We start from the raw sequence: 18,566 nt of genomic DNA on the forward strand, positions 1-18,566 counted from the left end.
CACCATACGTCTGGAGGCCAGGGGTTCGGTCTCCTGCCCTTGCGTGCTGCTGTGGTTTGCACGTGAGCCTGCTTCTGTGCTCCAGTGTCACACTGTCACTGGCCGCCTCTGGTGTTTGCCTCCCTTTGTGGTTCTTCTTGCAGGAGAGTCTGAGATTGATTATTTTTGCCCTCCAGGGTGATACTGGAACATAAACAACATTTGTTCTCTCTTCAGTTTTTATTGCCTGAACAGCTGCCCTTGAGCTGTGTCACGAAGCAAATGTATTTGCCTAAGCTAATAAAAGTGTGAAATGTACCCTGTATAGGATAAAGAGCATAGCAAAATGATGTTTTCACAAAAAAAAAAAAAAAAATGTTTTGGGCTTGCTTTGAGCCACTGTGACCCAAGCTAAGGAGGGAAGAAGAGGTGGCATCCCACCAGCACTCCCAGCTCTGGAGCTGAAGCTTGCAGACAGCTTTGGGGTTGTCCTCTCTGATGCTGCCCCACCAGTCCCTCAGCAGTGCCTTGGGAGGCAGCAGCCTCCACAGCTTTAATCCTTTTTCCCCCTGGACTTACCTTTTGTGCCAGGGGGTGGCCAAGAGCAGCAATCAGGGTTGGGGTGGCAGTGCATTATATATCTGACATGGAAGGGCAGCGGCGTTTTAAGGCACTCTGCAAGAGGCAGCCAGTGAACAACGCTGTGGGAAGTATTCTGCATCCATTCAGCAGTGGCTTATGCTTAGGGGATACAAGAGCCTTGGCCAGCACCACAGGAAGACAAGTTTGGGCTTAAAGAGGATGGAATTTTGCTCTTCCAGACCCCAGCAATCAGACTAGCAGTGGGCAACCTTTCAAAGCCCTGCGCCAGGCCGGCTTTTTCTTTTCCAACATTAGAGATTATGCGCACTGGGAAAAACACAGCAGGAACTATGAGGGTCGTGGTTGCCAGTCCTCTTTTGTCAGGACCTGGCCTCCTTACCAGGGAGCAAGACCTGAGAGCTCCTTACAAACATTTCTCTGAAGATGCCGTAGTGCCCCTTCCCTGCCTTGCAGTAGCTCTGCACTTTCAGCACGAGCATGTGCTGCCGTGGTCCACTTACCAAGTTAGATCACACAATTTTTCTTCTGAAGGGAAAATTCAAAACCCACAGTCCCAGTAGGAGAATACAGCTGTACAAAGTTGAATCTCATCCCTCTGGCTCCTGAGATGGGGAGTCGGACATCATTCTATGTTTCTTGCAGGAAAGCAGGAACTTCATTGTATTTACTGTAAGTGCCCTCCTCATTCTGTGTCACTAATTACAAAAATCCCTTCTAAAGTTAAATACAAGATGTTGTTTTGAGACAAGTCATTTATTCCTATAAATCTCTTGGTTTTTTTAAGTAAAAACTCATGTGTGTACAAGGTAACTTACATATGCAGTTATCTCAGACTGCCCTCTTATGGCAAAATGTTAAACTGTCGTTTTTCTCAGGCTTTACAAAGGTTTTGCAAGTTCAGTTACTGAAAATTTTAGTCTTAAAAATTACTGAACAACAAGACAAGAGAAGTCGTGGTTGTCCGATTCGTTTCTGCCCCACACAGGTCCTGTCACCAATTCATCCTGCTGTGCCCAAGCACTGCCAAGCCCCTGGGCGGCAGCTTGACCACCACCTGGTACCCTTGTGCTCACCCACCCTTCCTCCAACAGATGTGTGCCCAGCTGGGGGGGGCGGTTAGGGAAGTTTTCTAACACACTTGTGCATGTATGCACACACACACTCTGCTTTTGCAAATGTAAAGAAGGCCTGACTTCACAAAAGTGGGTCTTTCATGTAGGATGAAGGTTATCAACGGTCTCCGAATCCTGGCAAACTAGAGGAGTTTCTCAAACCCAGGGGTCAGCTGCCAACAAGGCTTTGCTGCAGCCACAGGTGAGCTCTCCCCTGTCGCAGAAAGCTCCAGAAAACCAGGGCAGTAAAATTGCTGGCCACTGAAACGATCCTGGAGGCCATCTCAGTTGGCTGCAGATGAGTATGCAAACATGGGAGCGCTCGGCATGGGTCAGCAACCCCAGCCACGGGTGGAAATGACCAAGTAGGGAGGGTGCCCACAGGCAGGACAATCTTCGGCTTCCTCCCCAGACCTTCAAAGCTGCTCTGCCCACTTTGGTTCTGGCTGCTCCTCCCCAGGGAACTCATCTTGCCCCACACATGGTGGTCAGCATGGGGCTGTGAGTGAAGAGGGCTACATCCAAAGGAGTATCTCACTGTTTTAAAGCAGGGGAGGGGAGGAATTGGTCTAATCTGTGGATTCATGATGTCCATTCAATGTGCAAATGCTTTAAAAAAACCGCAGTCACTTACTCCAGACACGCAATCTACACAAATGGTAGAGAAAGGACTCTAGAGAGTATGTTTTCGCTGTTACTTAAGCCTTCACAGTCCACGCCGTGGTGGCTGCCTGGACACTTGGAGCCTTGCGGTGGTGGCACTGACACCTCATGTCCTTCAGGTCCCAGAGCTGTTACTCTTGACTTAAAGCGTTTCCACCAGAGATGGCCCCTTGCAGCATGCCTGAGCTCTTCCGAATCCCCCCGCTAGAGGACAGCAGGAGGGTGTCACGTAGCCAGCTGTTCATCACAGCTGCACAGGCATGGCGAATGCATTCACGTGTGTATAAACACATCCAAAATAGCAGAAAGTAGTTCGTATGCACGACTGCAAGGAACTAGTGGCTGGAGTGACATTTTGGTAGTAAAGTCTGGCTCAGGGAGGAAGGCCAAAAAAAAGCCTCAGCCCCAAAGTGGTGTCAGTGGTTTATTTTAAGACAGTGCCCTGGGTCTTCTGTAGGTGTGTGACCAGGAAAAAGGCCAAGGATGTTACCTGCAGCATACAAATCCTTGCAAAATGCTCAAATGCCCAGGCAGAGAAAGGAAACTATAGTGGCAGCATTACTTGTACTGGCAGTGACCTGCAGAGAAACTCTGTCTTTTATTTCCAGCCATGCAGAGCCAGAGATTATTTAATCCAGGATACATTTACATCCTCCTAACCAGCACCGGCCCATCTGAGGTACAGCCCTCTCCTGACTGCAACTATTTACAGGCTGGTGAAGGGACATACATTGCCTGCATGACAGTACAGCCCTCTGGAAAGAGTTATTTCCTCCTACAGCTGACTTGTAGATAGAGAGGTAGGTGGAGAAGGTGAACACATACTTGACTCATCAACATTTTTTTCAGTCCCATTTGGCTCCCAGCTCTTAGCGTACGTTACCTTGCCTGAGTTATGAAGTCTCAACGTGACCTCTTTTATTTCGATATTCAATCTGGAAAAGCAATACCCAAGGCTTTAGATTTCTAAACCAGGAGTCGCACCTGGTTTATGCATTACAGTCCTGCATGGAGTGAGGAGGGAGCCTGTTTATACCCCCCCAAATAGCAACTTTAAAACTTTTCTAAGGATTTGATGTAAGAAATGGTTATATTGCATAAATGTCAGCAAAACACCTTCCTTCTTTGAAATTAGAAGAATATGAACAAGAAGGCACTGAGTTGCCAGAAGACCAAAATTCAAAGCATGAAACCAACGAGGAAGCAAAATAAATAAAGGTCTGGTTCTTTTCTAATGAGCAGGTGCCCCTGCTGTGAAAACGCGCGCCCCCAGGAGTCATCCGCTTACCTGCTGACTCCTCAGCTTGGGAAATGGGGCTGTGCTCCCTGCCGGGACTTGGAACAAGTCATTTCTCTCCCTCAGCCATCTGCTTTCCTGTGTATAAAGTGGAGATGATCATCATTACTTTTACTGCCTTTATTCATCTCAGATGATGGATTGCAGGAGCATGAGGACTTTTATAGGCTCTGTTCCGCTTCTGTGGGGAATATAACATTTGAGACCCTACTTTTCAGGCTGCCAGCCTCAGCACGTGAAGCCCAGACTCCAGCCCCCACCATGCACCTCCCAAACAAGAACAGGTTCGAACATGAGACGTTAAAGCGTGGCTGTGCCTGCGCTGAAGGAGGCTCTGCAGGGTCCCCTGTGGTTCCCCTTCCAGCTGTTTCCTCCGGAGCCGCTGGGAGTGGAGTTTGTTTCCTGGCTCTTGTCCTCAGGCGCCCTGAAATCCAGCAAACCCTGACGGTTTGCAGACAGGACCCACAGTTTTGCCCCGGTCCCTGAGCCAGTCATCTCTTCCAGGCCACAGCTGCCCCGATGAACCTTTGACAAGGTTTGATGCCGAACTGGGGCTGCTGGGGGCAGAGGCACGGGCTCTGTGTTTTGGCTGTTCTCAGCTGTTTTCCCCCACGAGTGGCTGCAGGCAGACAGTGTGACGTCTCTCCTTCCTCACCCTTGATAAAGTGGCTCAGAGCCTCTGGTAGCCTTCATGATGGGCAGGCAGCATCCCATGGGTGCTCCCTTCTTCAATGAGGGAGGGGAAGCTGTGCCCAAGGGGTCCTGGGTAAATACATTTTTTAAAAATGGCTTTCAAATCATCAAAAATATTAAATGTGTGACATAATTCCTTCATCTCCTTTCTCTCCCAAGCATAAAGCAGATATGGGGCAAGTAGGAAAACCCCAGGAAAAATTCTTAAACTCAGGGCAGGCCAATTCACTGCAGTGCAATTGCAGCCCACCACGAGGATGAGGAGATGCCTTCACTCCAGGCTAACCTCTCACCTGGACTGGCTTGGTCCAAAGCTGGCTTTGCCCAGCCTCACCCAGCAACGCTTGGGTATGTTCAACTTTCTCACACGTGCTGACATCCAAGACATCTGAGTCATTAGTATTTCTCAGATGTTTTGAGGGCCCGAAATGAAAACACACCAGAAAGATAGCATCCTTTCCCCACAAGGCAAGAGTAAAATCTCTGCTTGAGCTGTCCTGGAGGGAGCCTGCATGGATCTGGCCCTGGGACATGTACTGGGAGCAACACTGGCAGCTACAGTTGTGGACCCACAGGGGTCAGTTTACAACCAAAAAATCAAAGTCAAGATTTCATAATGTTGGTCAGTGTTTAACAAAACTGAATGCCAAAAAAAACCCCAAACATCACAAGTATTTTTAGTTTTAAAAATAGTTTTGTTAACTGAGGACATTGGAAAAAAAAATGGACAGTGACTGCTTTGTTTCCCCTACAACAGCCTGGATGCCTTTGCAAATGCCTACAGACTCCTGCTGGGTTTACCTTTCACTTTAAATGACAATTTGAAAGCTCATCACTGTGGTCACCATCCTTCCAACCACAAACTACCTACAGTGATCACCACTGGAAAGCCCCAGCGCTTATCGCCAGTGACCACACCATTTAAGGCCTATGCACTGCAATTCACGGCACGGCAGCAGTCCGGCAAGTCTGTGCCATGCCTCTAGTGCCCTGCCCAAGATACCACATCTATAATTAGAGCAGGAAATGTCTGTGGCATTGTGATGAACACTACCAACAATTTCCTTTCTGCTGCTGCTTGCTCGAGGTTGCTGCTGACATACCCAAGGAATTACGAGCCTAGTTGAGTTGCAAGAGCAGTGTTATTTTCTCCATCTTCCTTCCTACTTCCCTGCCTGTACTGATATTTTTTTCCTTGCTTTTCATTTAGCTTAAGTGTCCCAGCGGAGGGACCACCTTTTCATCCTACAGTTACAGCATCCATGACCATGAGGCCCCAATCCCTGATGGTCACGATGGCAAGGTAACTGTTCTGTGTTAGTGATGTGCATCCTGCCGGTGAGGATGAAGAACAAGCACTAACTCTCCAACACAGCACGGCAAATACAGTCTCCCTGCAATTCAGATTAAAACTGACTCCTGTAAAGTTCCCCAGTGCATGTTGATGGGCCCAGAGCAGATTGCAACAGTAGGAATGACTATGTCATACAGGAGCACAAATTCATAGCATAAGACTTATCCCTCTGCTTCCTAGTTTAACATCTAGCAAAAGAGGATTTTTAAAAATATACCAAAATATGCCCTTTTCATAAAGATTAAGGCCCCACAGTGTCGGAGTAGCCATGTCCTATTCTTTTACCCCCATATCCCACCATTAAGTTCACAACATTGGAGATAACTCCATCGCAGGACTGTGGGACCCTTTTTGGGGACAGAAAAGTCACTAGCAAAGGTGAGAGCAGAACCCTAACTCCTGATTCCTAGGGCTCCGATGGTTGGAGAACAACAGGACAAGCTGGAGCCCCCATGAAAACCTGCTTAAAAGCAGGAATAAACCACTACTATATCTACTCTGATACAGATTCACCTAAATTATTTTTAAAAATTAAGTGAGAGAGAATCCATGACTGTGCCGGTTGACCAGGCACCACTCCACTGCCTGTACACTTGAATGTTTTTCCCCTATATATAACCTGCATCATCTGTATTGAAAATTGTGTGTAATTTCTATTTTCTTACTCCCAATGGCTATCAAAGACAAGTGACAACCACCGACAATATAACAAACCTCTACCCATCAGAAGATCTTTGTTACCATTTCCCCTCACTCCTGCTCTACACATACTCCATTCATTTCCAGCTGAAGGAAATCCAGCTCCTTCAGCCTTTCCTAACAGATCAGCTTTCATCCTTTTGGTTGTCCTCTGTACCTGCTCTACCATGTTTCTTAAATGACAGTGCCCACAGCTGGATGCAGTGGCCAGGGCAAGGCCCTTGCTGGCAGCAGGTAGCATGGGACAAGTACCACGTCACACCTCCTCAGTTCCTGCTGGTCAGGCCAGCCTGGAGGGAGGTACAGATCTCATCTACCTGCCCCATGAGGAGAGGATGAGGGATGGGGGGCTGGCTCAGCCCGGAGCTGAGGCAGCTTTGGGGGGACCTAACAGCAGCCTCTAATGGGAGGGTTATGGAGGAGGAAGACCCAGGCTCCTCACTGCCTGCTGGGAAGATGAAAGGCAATAGGCATGAGGTGAAAAATGCGTTTCAGGTAGAATATAAGGACATAATCTCTCCCCATGAGAACACTCAAAGAGTGGGATGGGCTGCCCAGAGAGGTTGCCCAGTCTCCGTCCTTGGAGTTTTTCAAGACCCAATTGGAGGATATCCTGAGCAACCCGGTCTGATCTCACAGCTGCTCCTGCTTTGGGTGGGAGGTTGGGCAAGAGACTTCCTCATGTCCCCACCAGCATTAAGTAACCTACGGTTCTGCGATCCTATGGTCTTCCAAATGGCAAAATTGAATACGTATACTGTATAAGCCACTACCCATAGAGGATACACATTTAAAACTAAAGCAGAAAGATGTTTGAAATCGAGCTTATGAGGTGTATAGAACCTAGTTCAGCACTGTATTCCCAGGTCAGTGGGCCTTTAGCAGGCCTCAAGGAGAAGCCTACCAAAAAGCTTGATTTTGGTAAAAAGTCTGGGAAGTCAGAAAGATGTCATTGCTTTAAAATCTAGTAAATTAAAAAAATCAAAGTTGTTTCAATGGTCGTGCCTGCCAAATGCCCTTTGCCACCATCAGTGGTTTCGCAATCTTGTCCTCCAGTTTTATTGCAGTATTTTGTCACCTTTATTGCATAAAAGACTCACTTGTGTGGTAGAGCACCAAAACACCCTGAACAACTAGAAAAAGGAGACAAGCAGTGAACCTCATTAAGCCCACAATGTTGTTGAGGGTTTGAAGTAAACAAAGAGAAAAGACATTTCCTTGAATTGCTTCAAGTTCCAGTACACTAAGGAGGTAGTTTTACCCATATTAGGTGAAATATTTTCAGAACTGGGTCTTCAACTGGTGTTTCTTAAAGTGATATCTTGAACCTCTCACTGCCTACAAAGAGCACATCAGAGTCTGCAACGAGCCCTGGTTCCTCAGTCTCTTGGCAGTAGAACCACAAAAATTACACCACCGCCTCCTCTATGTAAACTAGAGTGTCTCATCTGTTTTGTAATTGCAGCTTTTATGAAACTTCACTGCAATAGCACTGAGTGACTGCACAGTAAACTGTGCTAAATGTCAGCACTGGATAACTAGAAGTTGTCAAAATTCTAGGTTAGCCTCAAAAATCAATGCTTGATTTTTACATAGTTCCCTGTGAGCAACAAACGACGGAGGAAAGAGAAGCCTCCAAAGAGTTTAAAAAAAGTGAAACATAAACGTAAAACTCTCTAGCACCACTGTTATTAAAATAGCATCAGGCATGCATTTAAAAAAGAAAGTTGTTACAGGCAGGAAGGTGTGTGCCTTCATGCATGTATAAAACTGGCCTCCAGGGGCTGCCTTTGGGGGCTGAGGGAGGACCTCTGCTCCTGGATCTGGCCATCCTTCCTCTTCCTCCGTCTTGTTGGCGGCCAAGGTTCGGGTGCGCCACAAGGCTGACTCCTGAGCTCCTTCCTGGGGAGTGTCCAGCCTACTCTGCTCCCCCAGCCCCTCCCTGTCATCTGGGGAGGGAACTTCCACCCTCTGAGGAAAACATCATTAGCTTTCCAGCATGTTTCCAGATGTTCATTATTTTTCTTTTTTTTTCTTTACATAAGGGCTTTCTAAAAGGCACCTCAAATTTTGGGAAGCCAGCTGTCACCCAGAAGAACTTACTGGTACTTAGCCCCATGCAGGTGAAGCAGCCCAAGAAGCATGACAGCTACAATAAATTAATACCATACGCTTCCTCTCCTATCCCCTGTGTCTTTATCATCAACTTAAAACGCAGCCTCTTCACTGCTGGAACTTCCTTTTGCTGTGCATTTCTACCACGCCTAAAGGAGCAGGATGCTGCTGTCAGTCTGTCACATCTTGTGGGAGATGAACTTAGGTGCTTGCTTCCTTACCCTCTTCTGCTGTGGAGCTGCCCCTCATGCTCTTGCAGGGCTACGCTGCAGCTCCCCACCCACCCCACGCACCCGTGCTGTCCTGACATAGCGTTGATATGCCGACATCTTGGAGCTGGTAGGGGAGACCTGAAAGGAGAGAAGCAGTGGTAAGAGCATGCATCTCCTCGTGGGCCTTAGGAGTAGTTTTGGGGGAGCCTGGATGAGAGGCACGTGCAGAGGCAGACCTGCAGCCCCTCTTCGGGCATCCCCCTTTGAGGATCTGCTGGCAGCTGCCCACTCCTGGCATAAGGCTCGTGCGGAGGCTCAGAGGGCAGGTCATGCCAAAGATCCACGGTCAGGGTCAGAGGCTCTGGTACAAATGTTCTGGTACACTGTTCTGGTGCAAACGAAAAGTCATGATTATTTGTTGTGTGGGTTACACACCATCTTACTTCCATATTTATACATGTACGTGTATGTGGGCATACGCTGATTTTCCATTCAAATTTGTGAATGTTTCCAAATACACAAATACCACAGCAAAATAAATATATGAAGCATAAATCATCCTTCAAGACCAGGTCTGTGATTCTTGCGGATCCTCAGGCTCCCACTGGAGTCAAAGGAAATATAGCAAGCAGAAAAAGTGCACGTTGTTCAGTAGATATTTATTTCTTTGCCTTCAGTGCTGCATGATGGGCTCATGTGAGGCAGCTGTTGGCTCTCCACTCCCAATGTTTAGGCAGTAACAGAAGGGAAGCAAAACAAAATGTGGCCTAAACCCCTGGAAACACACAAGTTGATATAAACAGCCGGGATGGAAGAAACTTTTTTTTCCATGGCCCCACTGAGGTTTTCTGATCTTTGCTTTTCCCACAGAGGGATCGCTGGGTGAGAGAGATTGCAACCACTAGAGGATATATTTGAATTATTTGGAAGTCTCACAAAGTTTGTATACAAAACTGTTCGTCTAATTGCTGCAATTTGGAAAGGTGAAACTTTCCAAGGCTTTTTTTTTCTTTTTTTTTTCCTCTTTTTTTTTTTTCCTTCTAATGCAACTTCTTTTTCCTGACTTGAAGCCCTCATTTAAACATGCATGAGGAGCATTTTCTGCAGAGAGTGGACCGAGCACACTGCAAACAGAGAACCAGGTTTCCAAAAGTTCATTCTGGGGGACAGTATCTATGTCAATGGCAGATCTCTTGCAGTCTCATATGGATGGACTTTCCATCTGATCAGACTCTGGGAAGGGACCAAGGGAACCTGAGGGCCTCCATTCACACCCTAATCCACCCCACATGACAAATGCACTATTTCGTGGCTTCTCCTTATTTCTACCATCCTCCTTGTACGCCTCACCATCTCCAAATTGGGGATAACGAACAGCAACCATTTCAACTGCTGTTCTACAGTCGGGGAAATTACAGCAAATTTTGTTTTTACAGGCGGTTATCAAAAAGCAACCACTTTTACAGCCAAACTGCTCTTATTTCATCTGCCACTTTAACATTCTGGTTTTGTTTCCTCCCTCTGTAATTTACCCAGCGGGGGAGAAGCATATAAATTTCCTGTGCATGCTCCCAGCAGTTTTTGCCCTTGAAAGCTCAGATCAGCAGGTAGGGAGCTGGGGGCTCCTCGGGATCAACACGGGAGCCGCAAAATCAGCGCCGGGATCTGTAGGAAGCAATGAAATGGCATTAACTTGGTACGGGTGCAATTTAGGAAATCTCTCGTTGTCGCATGCCTTGGAAAATAACAACCACAAGACCCGCAATAAGTAAGAGTGATAGCAGCAGTAGATAGTGGTATCTTTATAATTCAAGTTCAAAAAAAAAAAGAGGGGGCAAAAAAAGCGAAAAAAAAAAAACCCAAACAAAACAGACTTTCATTGTTTCCCAGAGCTGGTCTCTTGCAACTTGAAATAAAGTACCGGAGCAATATACTGTTCTCTAGGGGTTAATGTTGCATTAATCAGAACTGACAAGCATGAAAATCATTCTTTGTTGTCTTTAAATTGCTAATTTAAGATTGAAATCTAAAACGCTTGAGCACTGATCGTTAACACTGACGCTCAAACAAAACCCAAGTACAATCTTCTCTCCTATGGGCCACTACACAATTGTTTTACATTTGGTTGAAAAAACAAATGCAAAGTCTGTAACTAAATCCTAATGTATCGTTTAAGTGTTTCCATTCACAGGCTTTCTTTGGCTAAACTTCAACGAATTGTACTACAGTTTAATTGAAAAGCACAGACATTTACATCTGAAGGCAGAAATACCGACATTGTACCATGCGGCGCAATGGCAGCAATAATTCCCCAAAATCCAAATCATTTTTTCCCCAGTTATTATTTTTACAGTTGCAGAGGTATTTTAATGAGCTGATTCTCAGCTGAGGTGACCAAGCAAAGCCTGAGATAGTCAGTAACAAAATGTTTATTTAAAAAGCTTATTAAACTTTTAAGAACCTCTTAAAGGGTACAACGTGTGGCTACAAAACCAACAAAAAATACCTAGTAGCAAAACAAATGGGACAAGCACGTCCTCCTCTGCCTCTTTAAAGGAATTATACATTGTGTTAGGAGCCGAATCAAGTCCAATTTCTTCTGCCAGCTTGACTATTGGCAGGTTCAGGTCTATTCGCAGGTTCAGGTCTATTCGCAGGCACAGCTCCCACTGAAGTCCATGGACATAGGCACTTGCAGCTGAAATAAGGTGAATCTTCAGCTTGGCTGAAGTAAACTCTGTGCTTTAAAATCATTTCTTTAACTCCAAACCCATCAACGGATCTGGTTTGGTCTGGTCCCTTGTGATAAGGAAGAAGAAGTAAAGACGTCTGTGATAGTCACACTGTGTATATGGATGCTCCATCGGAGGCTGGTGAGGATGAAAGTAGGAGAAGGGCTGGAGGCAAAGCCAGCTGTGCCCTCATTCTTCCCTCTGAGGAGCCAGTGAGCTACAGTAGCTGTGATATCCAGCATCCAGAGTGAAGAATGACACATTTATCACATCTGAGCACTTTGCCTTTCTTTGCAATTACAGTAAAGCAGGGCTGAGCTATGCAGACATACTTACCACATCCATTGACCTCGATGGGAGATCCATAGCAAATTTTAGGGCAGAACTTGCCACACAAAGGACGTGTTAAAGACACAAGCACTGTCATGCAGAACAAGCTCTTAGCGCAGAAGAAAAGGACTCAGCATTTGGCCAAGGAGTGGGGTCATGCACTGAGGGTGCTTTGTATTCTGGGGAGGACGTGGGACGATGGCTCCCCAGGCTCACGCAGAGCAAAGGCGGCGGAATATAGGGCTTAGGGAGAGAGAAAAGGAATATAGGGTTTAGAGAATTAGAAAATGTGAGAGATTCTCAGCACTCTCTTATCTGGCAGCCAGATCTGGAATATGAAGGTTCCTGCAGAGCAGGGCACTTCTCTTTTCTTCTGCTCGATAGGGTAGGAACTAAAACTGCCCTTGAATTAAGAGGTAATCTGAGCAACATTCCCTTGTTTGTTAACCCCAACATCACTAAGAAATCTTCTGGTGTCTAGAGTCAAAAGTCAGATCTAATGTAAGTATAACAAAATCAGATGTTCATCACATTGCACGGTCCTTCGCAGCAGCCCTTGTGTAGGGCAGGTCCCAGCAGAGCAGACGAAGAAAATATTGACAAGCGTGTTTTCACCAGAAGGATACGTTGGATTCAGGGTTCAAGGGGACGCCTCCTGAGTTTGAAAATCAAAACCACTTTTCACTGTATGCTTGTCCTTACAAGGAGTGGTTGCGAGATTTGATTGATACACTTTTTCTGCGTTAAATTCTGTCTCTTGGCACTTCCAACACATGTTTAGTTGGTTTATATGAAAGACTGTCAGGAAGATGACCTGTTTGAGCATCTTTAGTAACAATATTTGTGTTAGAGCTGGCACTCAGGAGCTCACCAGTGGCACAAGGAGAACAAGCCAAATGCCTAATAATGAAAAGGAACCACAGAGCCTCAGATCTTTCCTTTAAAATCAATAGCACCTGCCTAAACAATCATTTGTTAAATTTTTACTTCTATTTCAAGCTATTTTAAAATGAGAAATAACAAGCAAAAAAATTCAAAGTGTCATTAAGCCTTTTGGTGTATTTAACATTGTCAATAGGCCTTCAAAGCCCTAGGTCTAAATACTTCCTTACTGTTAAACCATTTTAACCACGGGGATGGGTTTGTCTGCATTTGCCTGACAAAGCCAATGTGAAGAAGTGAAGTCGAATGGTAGGAAAAGGAGTGGAATAAACATGGCATTAACCTTGACAATGACAATTTTTCCTCAAATCAGCATTAAAATTAGTATCTTCGGTTTTCCTTATTCTTATACAGAAAAATAGGGCAATTCTTGGAAAAATATCTAGTGATTCGTAACGTCATATGTATGCTTTACATTTTTTGCTTTGTTTTTAAACCTGCACATCATTTAAAGACTCAGGAATCCTCCCAAACTTTCATCCCATTTGTGAAAAATACTTATTTGCAAAATATATCTTCTATGTTTGGAAGTTCGATGAAGCGAGTAGGGGTGGGATCCAGTGCACTGGGCAGACACCCAAACCTAAGCATCCACGCACAGGCTAAGTGCAGGATTCAATTGCCTAAGGAACTGAATAAGGAACCTGTCACCACTGAGGGACCTGGGCTGGGGAGAGGTCCAGGAAGGTTTGGTTCTTCTGCAGACCCTCCATCGTGCCAGTCAGCATTCAAGGATGCCTTTGGTGCCCATGGCCATCTCTAGGGCCTACATTTAGGCAACTAAATGTGTCTGCATTCCTGTTACAGCTGATGGAGATCCAAGGCTTGATTCAGTTGCCTACACGTTGGCATCTAAAGTGATGTGAGAACCCCTAAGGTATCTGAGCCATATCTCTGGAGGTAGCAGATATGGCACATGGGAACTGATGCTTTCCAGAAGGGTAGCCTGAGACCAGGTAGGTCATCCCACAGCTTCTCAAGTGGCATGAGATGTTCACAGAACTGACTGAGCTGTTGGTCCATGTATTCAAAGGAGTCTGGAGATTGACTCATTTAACTGGCCATCAGCTATTTGCTTAGGGTCATCCTAAGAAGATCTCCAGTGCTCAGTTCAGCTGTCTTGGCACCCAATACCATTTGAGAGGCTAAAGGCTACTCCATCTTGTCTCCAGTTGCTGCTCCAGAAGGGCTCTACAGTCCTGTAGATTGTGTGCCAGGTTGGCCAGCCCTGTCGGAATGTCTCACGGACCAGAAGTACCTCAGATATAACTGATGCAGGACTCCCTTCCTTCCCCAGCTCTACTGGGAATTAAAACACCTAGCTCGTATGTAGACACCAACATGTGCATGACTTCATCTTGAACTGAACTGCAGCCCAAAAATTTCATGGGCACTGGAGAAAATCCTGTGTTATTTTCAGGGTCGCATACACAGATAATTTCTGTTTGAGTCCTGAATCTATTTATAGATAAATTAAAGCATTTTGTTTGTATCGAGAAACACGGCAACACAACAAATGCCCAGTGCAGATGTTGCATGAAGGTAAGCATGCAAACATTCCCAAAACATGTAAATAACGGTGTACATGTGTATCAAGCTTTTAGACGAGCTTTCCAAGATTCCCTTTGTTATGTGCTGTTTTAAAATGCTCACACTGTTTTAGAAAAAAAAAAGTTTTCTGTTCATCATCGAGAGCTGAACTGGAAACCATCAAGCTGCTTGTATTAATATACGCAACTTTGTGATTTATTATGGGTCCCCTCATGCCATCTATTTTCTGCGCCTCAGATGTGTAATTAACTCCATATTGTGAGCCCCATCTGCTTAGGTCTACACAGGACATGTCTGTACTGTCATAAAAGCAAAAGAACAAATTTCCCAATCACCAATATTGCCTTGCACTTCAGGGAAGCCGCTGGCTCTCTGGGAGAAATTTCATGTAGGAACATCTTGAACCCGAAACAGTTCCTGGTGCAAGCAGTGTGGATGCGGGCAGCTTGAGACCAGAGTGGTGACAAACATGACCTCACATCCCAGCAGTGTGGCCACCAGGGTGACATCATACCCTGCACGCGCAGTCGGGATGCAGGGGCACCACTCCTAACTGGGGTGCTGCAAACAACTAACGGTGTTCACATCAGCAAGAGCAAAAGGTGGCTGCATATTTGTTTAAAGTTCATTTTTCATTTCCTTGCCTTATATAAGGCTTTCTCATTGTCTCTCCCTTTTTGCCAGTTCTGAACATACAAACCACAAAACCAGACCCAAACCTAGTGGAGACAAAGATGCCTCTGCATCCAGTCTTCACTGATACGCTGTGTCACATCAACTTTCTTTTCAGACAGACTCAGAAGGTTTGGTTAACCTACCCCTCTGTTGTTCTGGAGTATCAAAACCTATTACTGTTTTATAATTATGTTTATGTTTGATAGAAATTTAAAATTTCAGGCATTTGTAAAAGTTTAGGTGCCTCATTCGAAATAACAGCTTATGATGTCTGTCTCCATCCATCAAATGAGCTAGGTAAATATTTTTTCAGTTTTATTAATGCAGTAAGTGCACAGAGGGTATACAATGCACAGTGTATCTAATGCTAGGGACCATTTTAAAAACACATTAAAACTATTTGCTGTATTGGAAAGTTTTTAACACTGAGTCAGAAGTGGTGTTTTCCCCTCCAGAGAATGTTTTTATACATAAGAGGAAGAGAGGAGGTTACATTACTTTTAGGGATTTATTATATTTGCTTGCTTCTTGGATATATATTATATATCTGGCATGCATTTTCATAAATGCCCAATGAATTTAAAATTAAATTACATTTGGGAAATCAATTTCTGGCTGTCTCAATAAATCACAAACATTCTAGCTGTAACGTCTGGATGGTGGAAAGGAGCTGGGTCTTATGTGTGTCCCTAAGGCTCAGGAATTCTCTTACCAGCCTTGAATGTTTTTAATGTGGCCATTATTTAGGAGAATAAATACGCGACTGTGAGAAAGGTTAAAGCAAGGTGAAAAATGTTAAGTGGGATGTCACTAAAGGCACACATGAAGCAGGATATATATGGTAAGACCAGCACATAGCAATTCAGTGATTTGCCTGTTATGTCGGAGACAAATTCTAACTCCAAATCAATACTTTGCAATGGATTAGCCAACGCGTCAGGAACGGAGATTGAAGGCTGCCCTAAGCCAGTAAGGGTATGAAGTGTGTTTAGTAAAAATCAGCGGAAACGTTGTCCATTAACACGGGGAATCCACCCAAACAAAAAAAACCAAAACCAAACAAAAAAAAAAAAGAGGAACTTTATTCTGCGTTGAATCAGATACTGTAAGAGACAGGGCAAATCTCTGTTATCACTAGAACAGGGTTTTGAAAGATAGGCACTATTTGGTGAAAGAGAAAAGGGTAGCACTGTGCATTAAAGGGATGATAGGCATAAAAATACCATAAATAAATAAGAATTTTTGAGGGTCATAATCACTTTGGGAATGGCTGCTAAAAGTGGCCATTTAGGGCATAAAGGGGATTGGTGACAAGGCCTCAGGCTGTGTCTGGATGAGTAATGGGCTCTGTAGTGGCATTAAGCATATGCATGGCTGAGAGCCACCATTTCCCATTTACATTGCTGGTCCTAGCCTTCCTGTGGGCAGCCCAGGATCAGAGTCTCCCTGGTTGCTTAGGAAAACCAGGATTTGGGATTATTTCTCAGTGCCCTGAATGGCAATACCCTGAGCCTCATCTAGACTTCATCCACCCGAACAACACGGATAAGACCTCCAGTGTGTGCGCGGAGCCACCAGGAGCTTGGGCTCTCCCCCTCTAGAGAGTTATGGGAGCTGAGGAGCTCAGGTGAAGGTAGCCTGTAAATGCAGCCGAAGAGGTTACAGTAGGGAGCCTGTCCGGAGAGCAGATCCAACATCCACACAGAACTGGGTTTAGATATGGAGTGTGAGAATATTTTAAGAGGATTCCAGTGATGTATCACTACAGAAGAGTTAGTTTCCCAACTATGACGGAAGAAAAAAACGCTACTGTTAAAGATGGAGGTAGTAACTTGACAGAAAGAAATATAGTTATTTGAAAATCGGGAAGATTGTCTTAAAAACACCTAAGAGGGATGTGCAAATACATGGAATCACCATGCATGAACAGTTTTCATTAATATTTTGATTAGGCAACAGTATTCCTCACTTTAAATTTACAAGTGAGAAACACATTGGAATCATGAGAGAAGGCTGGTGAGTTTACTTTTTCCGTATACTCTTTATGAGCTTCTGAAAGCACCATGATGAAGTGACCCTGCAGGAAAATTGAATTGTGTCTCTCTTGGCCACATCCTGCTAACACCACCTCAGCAGTCTCATTAGAAGCAGCAAGAACTGGAAAGTACTACTGGAGGAGACAACTGGGGCCTATAGATTTCATTTCAAGTTTTAAACTGAAACACATTTTCTGCGATGACACAATTAGAAACACAGAAACAGATGTGCGAGATTTTGATGCCGTCATGAAAACATCCTGATGCATAACGGATCCAGAACGAGAATGGGGGGGGGATCTGAAGTGCTCACGCTCTGCATCAAAGCACCACTTGTTTATCGTGGCTACAAAGCAGCAGCACACACACACACCCCATGAACATGTTCAGCAATCACTAGCAGCACCGTGGGTAGTGTTCTGGGCAGGTTCCTATAAACCAAGAGCCAAGCTGCTTGAGCACGGACATTTGCTTGATCAAAAACGACCTCAGCCCAGCCAGGAGGGTGTTTTCACCAAACACCTCTTGCCCCCCAACACAGGCAGCCTGTGCCCGGCTGCCCAGTGCCTCCCAGGGCAGAGCAGAAGGCATGCCCAAGTGTAAGCTAACTCAATTCAGGACAAGCAGAACTGGAAAGCAGCTAAAAAGAGCTGGCTGCATCTCAGAAATTTTAGCTTTAAAAGGACCCGTGTAAACACGCTTCATATTTACAAAACAGGACATCTGCAGGATGTGAGTGTACAAGTTTTTGCCTATTCAAGTTTCTGTAATGAAACCCAAGACTGAACAAGTACCCAATAGATGGGCAATGAGGGCCTGATAAGAGCTTTTTTTATTATTACTTTTGTGTGAGCTGCCTGGCAGAAGTTTCCACAAACAACACACACACAGAGACGCTGAAGGAGCCTGAGCCCCCCTGTACTGTGTGTTTGACGGTCACGTCCCAGCACATGGACCCCAAGCACCAGCAGGGCCAGAAACAGCTCCTGGCAGCACCTGCGAGCCCGGGGGGTGCATCGCTGCGCTTGGCCTGCCAGGGAAACACACACAGAGGTCATCTTCTGACTGAACAAGGATGATGCCACACGAGTGAAATGTAGGAAGGAAAACCAGAAAGACACCCTCTGCGGGCAAGCCCAAGACCCGTCGTCTTCCTGGTTGGCTGCAGAGTCATAGAATTGCCCAGGTTGGAAGGGACCTTTCAGATCATCAAGCCCAACCATCAACCTAACACTGCCAAAACCATCACTAACCCACGTCCCTCAGCACCACGTCTACCCGTCTTTTAAATACCTCCAGGGATGGCGATTCCACCACTTCCCTGGGCAGCCTGTTCCAATGCTTGATAACCCTTTCGGTGTAGAAATTTTCCCCAATATCCAGTCTAAACCTCCCGTGGCGCAACTTGAGGCCGTTTCCTCTTGTCCTATCGCTTGTTACCGGGGAGAAGAGCCCGACCCCCACCCACCTCTCCACAACCTCCTCCCAGGTAGCTGCAGCCCCGCCGCCGGGAACACAGGTGCCCGGCGGGCACAGGCCGGGCGGGCAGAAGCAGCCGCTCGGGAAGCGGCTC

The sequence above is a fragment of the Chroicocephalus ridibundus genome, chromosome 1 (genome assembly GCF_963924245.1).
Source record: "Chroicocephalus ridibundus chromosome 1, bChrRid1.1, whole genome shotgun sequence".
Classification (NCBI taxonomy): Eukaryota; Metazoa; Chordata; class Aves; order Charadriiformes; family Laridae; genus Chroicocephalus; species Chroicocephalus ridibundus.